We start from the raw sequence: 7,922 nt of genomic DNA on the forward strand, positions 1-7,922 counted from the left end.
ATAGGGATCTTGAGGGCTGCCCTCATGAATGAACTAATTCATTCATAATTAATGAATGAATTAGAGGGGAACTGGTAGCTTTATAAGAAGAAGAGAAACCTGAATTAGCATATCAGCAAGCTCAGCCCCCTGACCATGTGATGTGATGCCCTGCATGGCCACAGGGCACCAGAGAGAGTTTCCAAGTTCCAGGCTCTGCCTCTCTCCAATAAAGAGGAGTGGAGTTCCTATCCCTGGTTCTTAGCCTTCAAGACCTCTCCCAAGTTTTCAACCCCACCCTGGCCTCAACACTGGACTTAGGGTGCAGTCTTCCCATAAACTGTGCTAGGAACAGGGGTTGGGGTGTAGGTGGGAGGAGGAAAGAAATGCTCAACCTAAAGTCCCCGCTTCTGGGATCTTCCACTCAATTGGGACATGCATAAGCAACAAAAATCAAAATGGAGAGTGCTGCACAACTGTAAGAATAAATATAGGCCTGCATGGTGGCTCACTCCTATAGTTCCAGAACTTTGGGAGGCTGAGGTGGGAGGATCGCTTGAGCTCAGGAGTTTGAGATCAGCCTGGGCAACATGGCGAGACTCCATCTCTATAAAAAATACAAAACTTAGGCCGGGCGTGGTGGCCTGTAACCCCAGCACTTTGGGAGGCCAAGACAGGCGGATCACGAGGTCAGGAGATCGAGACCATCCTGTCTAAAACGGTGAAACCCCATCTCTACTAAAAAAAATACAAAAAACTAGCCGGGCGTGGTGGTGGGCGCCTGTAGTCCCAGCTACTCGGGAGGCTGAGGCAGAAGAATGGCGTGAACCCAGGAGATGGAGCTTGCAGTGAGCTGAGATCTGGCCACTACACTCCAGCCTGGGCGGCAGAGCAAGACTCCGTCTCAAACAACCAACCAACCAACCAAACAAAACTTAGCCAGGTGTGGTGGTGTGTGCCTATAGTCCCAGTTACTAGGGAGGCTGAAGTGGGAGGATCCCTTTAGCCTGGGAGGTGGAGGTTGCAGTGAGCCAAGATCACACCATTGCATTCTGGCCTGGGCAAGAGAGCGACAGAGTGAGATCCTTTCAAAAAAAAAAAAAAAAATATATATATATATATATATATATATATATAAACCTAGGGCTTGGAAGCCCAGTAGTGGGAGCCTTCGGGGACATAAAGGATAAAGGAAGGGGTAGCATTCCAGCCTCAGCCTTTGGACTTGTTAGGGTAGATGGTCTTTCTCATTAAAATAAGACCAGGCAGGGTGGCTCGTGCCTGTAATCCCAGCACTTTGGGAGGCCAAGGTGGGCGGATCCCTTGAGGTCAGGCGTTCATGACCAGCCTGGCCAACATGGTGAAAACCTGTCTCTCCTAAAAAAATACAAAGATTAGCCAGGTTCACAGCTACTTGGGAGGCTGAGGCATGAGAACTGCTTGAACCCGGGAGGTGGAGGTTGCAGTGAGCTGAGATCGCACCACTGCACTCCAGCCTGGGCAACAGAGCGAAACTCCGTTTCAAATTTTTTTTTAAAAAAAAGATATGCCAACAACATTAAAAACATTTAAGCAATCTCAATCAGATTTCCAATTGAATGTTTTGGAAGACTACAATAAGAGTAAGAATAAAGGCCCTCATTATAGCTAAATTATCCTTATGAAAAAGAATGAAGAGGCGTTTGGTTGGAAACATTTTAGTCTGCTTTGAATATCGCTGGGCTCTTCCCGTTTTGGGGCCTCTTTGAAGTTAGGCAGGGCCACATGACTAGTTCTGGTCAAAGGGCTGTAAGCACAGTGACTTCATCATTGCCCAGCTCAGGCATTTAAGAGCTTGTGTGCATCCTCCAGCCCTTTCTTCTTCTGCCAAAGTGACCTGGAAGTCGTATATTTCAGTTTCACCACAGATATAATCAGCTTGGATCCATGGGCCCCATTATGAAGGAAGCTGCCATGGACAAATGCAGTGGATCTTGGTAAGTGGGAGATAAACATTCATGGATTAAGCCACTGAGATTTGGGGTTATCACCACAAGATGATCTACCCTATCTTAATACAAGGAGGACTTGGTCTACCAGATATTAAGGCCTTCTCTAAAACTTCGGTAATAAAAAAGAGCCGTGAAATAGTCTGAAGAAACACAACGGAGAAGACAGAGACAGGACCCTATATATGAGATCTTTTTTTTTTTTAGACGGAGTTTTGCTCTTGTAGCCCAAGCTGGAGTGCAGTGGTGTGATCTTGGCTCACTGCAATCTGTGCCTCCCAAGTTCAAGCGATTCTCCTGCTTCAGCCTCCTGAATAGATTCTCCGTACTCAGCCTCCTGAGTAGCTGGGATTACAGGCGACCGCCACCACACCCAGCTAATTTTTGTATTTTTAGTAGAGACGGGGTTTCACCATATTGGCCAGGCTGGTCTTGAGTTCCTGACCTTGTGATCTGCCCATCTTGGCCTCCCAAAGTGCTGGGATTACAGGTGTGAGCCACCGCACCCCGAGAGAGGTAGTGCTTTTTTTTTTTTTTTTTTTTTTTTTTTTTTTTTTTGGTGAGGGAGGGAGTTTTGCTCTTGTTGCCCAGGCTGGAGTGCAATGGTGCAATCTCGGCTCACTGCAACCTCCACCTCCCTGGTTCAAGCGATTCTCCTGCCTCAGCCTCCCGAATAACTGGGATTACAGGCATGCGCCACCATGCCCAGCTAATTTTGTATTTTTAGTAGAGACAGGGTTTCTCCATGTTGGTCAGGCTGGTCTTGAACTCCCGACCTCAGGTGATTTGCCCACCTCGGCCGCCCAAAGTGCTGGATTACAGGTGTAAACCACTGCGCCGGCCAAGAGGTAAGACTCTAAGAGATGATTGGGTCATGAAGGCAGAGCCTTCATGAATGGACTAATCCATTCATGGATTAATGAATTAATGGGTTAATGGATTAGTGAGTTATCATGGGAGGGGAATTGGTGGCTTTGTAAGAAAAGAAAGGCCAGGCGTGGTGGCTCAAGTCTGTAATTCCAACACTTTGGGAGGCCGAGGTGGGAGGATCGCTTGAGCCAAGGAGTTGGAGACCAGCCTGGGCAACGTGGCAAGACCCTGTCTCTACAAAACAAATTTAGTTGGGCATGGTGGCAAGTGCCTGTGGTCCCATCTTCCTGGGAGGCTGAGGTGGGAGGATCCCTTGAGCTTGGGAGGTGGGGGCTGTAATGAGCTGTGATTGTGCCACTGTACTCCAGCCAGGGTGAGAGTGAGATCCTGTCTCAAAAGAAAAAAAAAAAAAGAAACGAAGAAAAAACAAAAGAGGAAACAGCAGATCAAGATTTAGAATCTAATGCTGATTACATATAGAAATACACATAAGACAAACCAAGTGTAAAGGTACATTTTGAGACAATTTAAAAATGTTGGTTACGGATTAGATATGAGATGATATGAAGGTATTACTGCTAATTTTGTTGGGTGTGATAGCATTGTGGTTAGGTTCAATGATGGGGGCATGCATAGCTAAAGAATATAGGGGTGAGATGGCATGAAGTCTGGGATTTAAAGTATTTCGGCAAAGGGAAAAAAGAGGAAGATAGAACAAATGTATTTTAGGCAAATATTTAAGCAAGATTTCAAGGCAAAATTTTGATAATTTTTGTTTGTATTTTATCATCATCATCATTATTATTATTATTTTGACAGAATCTTGCTCTGTCACCCAGGATGGAGTGCAGTGATGCCATCCAGGTTCACTGCAACCTCTGCCTCCTGGGTTCAAGCGATTCTCCTGTCTCAGCCTCCTGAGTAGCTGGGATTACAGGCACATGCAACCATGCCCAACTAATTTTTTTTTTTTTTTTTTTTGAGACGATGTCTTGCTCTGTCTCCAGGCTAGAGTGCAGTGGCGCAATCTCGGCTCACTGCAACCTCCGCCTTCTGGGTTCAAGTGATTCTCCTGCCTCAGCCTCCTGAGTAGCTGGAACTACAGGCATGCACCACCACCTGAGCTAATTTTTGTATTTTTAGTAGAGACGGGGTTTCACCATGCTGGCCAGATGGTCTCGATCTCTTGACCTCGTGATCCGCCTGCCTCGGCCTCCCAAAGTGCTGGGATTACAGGCATGAGCCACCGCGCCAAGCCTAATTTTTGTATTTTTTAGTAGAGACGGGGTTTTGCCATTTTGGCCAGGCTGGTCTTGAATTCCTAACCTCAAGTGATCCTCCTGCCTCAGCCTCCCAAAGTGCTGGGATTACAGTGTGAGCCATTGTGCCCGACCTATTTTATTATTTTTTTAAGAGAATAAGTTTGGCTCTGTTGTCCAGGCTGGCATGCAGTGGCATGATCTTAGCTCACTGCAGCCTTGAACTCCTGGGCTCAAGCAATCCTGCCTCCTCAGCCTCCCACGGTGCTGGGATTACAGACATTAGCCACCACACCCACATGATAATTTCTGAATTTGACAGATGAGTATACTGGGATTCATTCTCTACTTTTGTGTATAAAAATTTTCGTAATAAAATTTTAAAAAACAACAATGACGCATGTTTTCAAGAACCCATTCGTATAAAAAGAAACAAATTAAGCAAGTTAAAATGGTTGCTGTGGAGGGGGAATAAAATAGGAGTAGGGAATGAGGACAAAAGAGAAGCAGGCCAGGTGTGGTGGCTCATGCCTGTAATCCAGGCACTTTGGGAGACCGAGGCAGGAGGATCACTTGAGGTCAGTCAGGAGTTCGAGGCCAGCCTAGGCAACATGGTGAAAACCCATCTGTACTAAAAAATACAAAATTTAGCTAGGCATGGTGGTGGGCGCCTGTAATCCCAGCTTCTCAGGAGGCTGAGGCAGGAGAATCACTTAAACCCAGGAGGCAGAGATTGCAGTGAGCCAAGATCATGCCACTGAACTCCAGCCTGGGTGACAGAGCAAGACTCTGTCTCAAAAAAAAAAAAAGAAGGCCGGGCGCGGTGGCTCAAGCCTGTAATCCCAGCACTTTGGGAGGCCGAGACGGGCGGATCACGAGGTCAGGAGATCGAGACCATCCTGGCTGACACGGTGAAACCCCATCTCTACTAAAAAATACGAAAACTTAGCCGGGCGAGGTGGCGGGCGCCTGTAGTCCCAGCTACTCGGGAGCTGAGGCAGGAGAATGGCGTAAACCCGGGAGGTGGAGCTTGCAGTGAGCTGAGATCCGGCCACTGCACTCCAGCCTGGGCGACAGAGCGAGACTCCGTCTCAAAAAAAAAAAAAAAAAAAAAAAAAAAAAAGAAGTCTGGGCGTGGTGGCTCACGCCTGTAATCCCAGCACTTTGGGAGGCCGAGGCAGGCGGATCACGAGGTCAGGAGATTGAGACCATCCTGGCTAACACGGTGAAACCCCCGTCTCTACTAAAAATATAAAAAATTAGCTGGGCATGGTGGCAGGCACCTGTAGTCCCAGCTACTGGGGAGGCTGAGGCAGGAGAATGGTGTGAACCCGGGAGGCGGAGCTTGCAGTGAGCCAAGATGGCACCACTGAACTCCAGCCTGGGCGACAGAGCAAGACTCCATCTCAAAAAAAAAAAAAAAAAGACGGATGAAGAAAAGAAGAAATGGAATGAGAAAAGGAAGAAGGAAAGGAAACAAGAACAGTTGATGATAACCTGCCCTGACCTCAGGAGGATGACTAATTTAACCCTCTGCACCTAAAGTCCACAAGGAGAAAAAGAAAATGATATCTCCTATAACTCTGTCATGGTGGCATTTTAACCTTTTCTGTCTAAGCCTCGAACCCTCACTCCTGTGCACCCTACTATATATTTCTATGTGGCCGTTACCATGAGGAACACATCACTCTGAATTTTTGCCTATGAAACTGCTAGCACTGGGCCAGAACTTCTGGATATATGATATCATTTTATCTGCTTAACAACATTGTAAGGTGAGTATCATTATCTCTATTTTACAGATGCATTTAACCTCAGAGAGCAGGTTATTCATCCAACTTCTACTATTAATAAATTACAAAGCTGGCACTTTGGGAGGCCAAGGTGGGATGACTGCTTGAGGCCAGGAATTCAAAACTAGCCTAGGCAACATAATGAGACCCCATCTATACAAAACAAAATGAAAAAATGAATCACAAAGCTAGTATTCCAAACACCTTGGCCTCAAAGGCCCAGGGTCATGTGATGCCATTAAGTTGATCCAATAGCTTCCTCATAATTATTCTTATTAAGGTCTGCCTAGTGGTCCATTGTATCGATGGAGGGTAATTTACTGTAATTTACTAACTGCTGTCCTATTTCTGAGTATTTGGGCTCTTTCTAGCTTTCTGCTCACATAGATAGTCCTATAAATTATCTTCAGGTCCAGAGCTTTTTGAGCCTGTTGAATTACTTCCTTATCAGGGTGGGGTTCCTTTGTGTTCACACACGAATGTTGACCTCATTACAGTAGTTCATTCTCGTTGACATGGTTTTCACAAAAGAGTTGAATGGGCAAGCAGGAGTTAAAACCCAGAGATGGGCAAGATGCAGTGGCTCACACCTGTAATCCCAGCACTTTGGGAAGCCAAGGTAGGTGGATCACGTGAGGACATTAGGATCACGTTAGTTCGGGGCCAGCCTGGCTAACATGGTGAAACCCCGTCTCTACTAAAAATACAAAAGTTAGCCAGGGTGGTGGCTCATGCCTGTAATCCCAGCTACTCGGGAGGCTGAGGCAGGAGAATTGCTTGAACCTGGGAGGTGGAAGTTGCAGTGAGCTGAGATCATGCCGCTGCACTCCAGCCTGGGCCACAAGAGCAAAACTCCATCTCAAAACAAAACAAAACAAAACAAAACAAAACAAAAACAAAAGAAACTCCCCAAAAAACCCAGAGACTGTGTGTGTGTGTGTTTGTGTGTGCATGTCTGTGTGTGTGTGTGTTGGGGGATGGGAGATCATGTGAGGTACAGGAAATTGGGGTAGTGTGAGGCCTCCAGCCAGGCAGGAAGTCAGTCTGGGGGGATTCCTGTGTCCCCCACATTTCCCTAACGCCTTCCTGGCCCAAGCTGTTTGGGGTCTGAGGTGCAGTACAAGGGGGATTAGGAAGACTGTGATCCAGCCGCTCTCTTTGCCCTGATACCCCGCCCCCACCCCAGGCCCCTCTACTCCCTCAAGAAGGCCTCTGAATCTTCTCTAAGGGTGGGAGGAGTGAGATGGACAAGCAGAAGCATGAGGTCTGCACACCCTCGCCCTGCTCCCTGGCTATCTGTTCTTAAGGCCCAGCTTCCCGTGCTGGACATCACCTGGGGATCTGGTTAAAATGCAGATTCTTATTTCTCAATTGTGGGGCAGGGCCTGAGCTCCTGGATTACTGGCAAGCTCCCTAGAAATGGCACTGCTGCTGGTCCCAGAGCCTCACTGAGCAGCAATGCCCTATGGATTCTGGCCAGGGTCCCAGCCTCCCCTGCTGCCCGAGCTCCAGGTACTGTTTCAGAATTGCGATTAAAAACATGCTTAACCCTTGGCAGGAGCAGGAAGTGGTCTTCCAAATTGAGGCAGCGTTTATTTCCCAAAGTCCAGATATGATGAACTGGAAAAGGATGGAAAGGATCCTTCTCCAGGCGATGGAAAGGATCTGCCAGAAAGAATTAGCCCAGCAGAAAACAGAGGCCCAGAGAGGGGACTGGCTTGTCCCAGGCTGCACAGCCAGCCTGTGGAAGAGGCCTGGGGATGCCCGAGGCCTGAGCTCTCTGCAAGCTTGTCTCATAGCCTGACTTCTGGGTACATGCAGGTGGGGAATGGGGGGTCTGGCGAGCCCTGGGGACAGGGCCAGTGCTGTGGGGATCTGCAGCTGCTATGTGTGGGAGGTGGACGCTGGGATGGCTCTCCGCTGGCAGAGTTAGCTCTCTGGCCCTTTGGCAGCTGCCCTGGCCAGCCTGGGAGGGGTCAGCTGGGGATAGGCAGTAAATATAGATCCAGGGCAGGAAGCCAGGTGGCCCAGCC

The 7,922-nt window shown here is 47.9% G+C and overlaps 1 protein-coding gene across 1 annotated transcript in view; it reads left to right on the forward strand.

The window, feature by feature from the left end:
• The window catches only part of GRN (granulin precursor), a 164,850-nt gene that overhangs the window by 43,708 nt on the left and 113,220 nt on the right, over window positions 1-7,922 (forward strand). The gene's annotated exons all lie outside the window — the stretch shown is intronic.

The sequence above is a fragment of the Macaca thibetana genome, chromosome 16 (genome assembly GCF_024542745.1).
Source record: "Macaca thibetana thibetana isolate TM-01 chromosome 16, ASM2454274v1, whole genome shotgun sequence".
NCBI lineage: Eukaryota > Metazoa > Chordata > Mammalia > Primates > Cercopithecidae > Macaca > Macaca thibetana.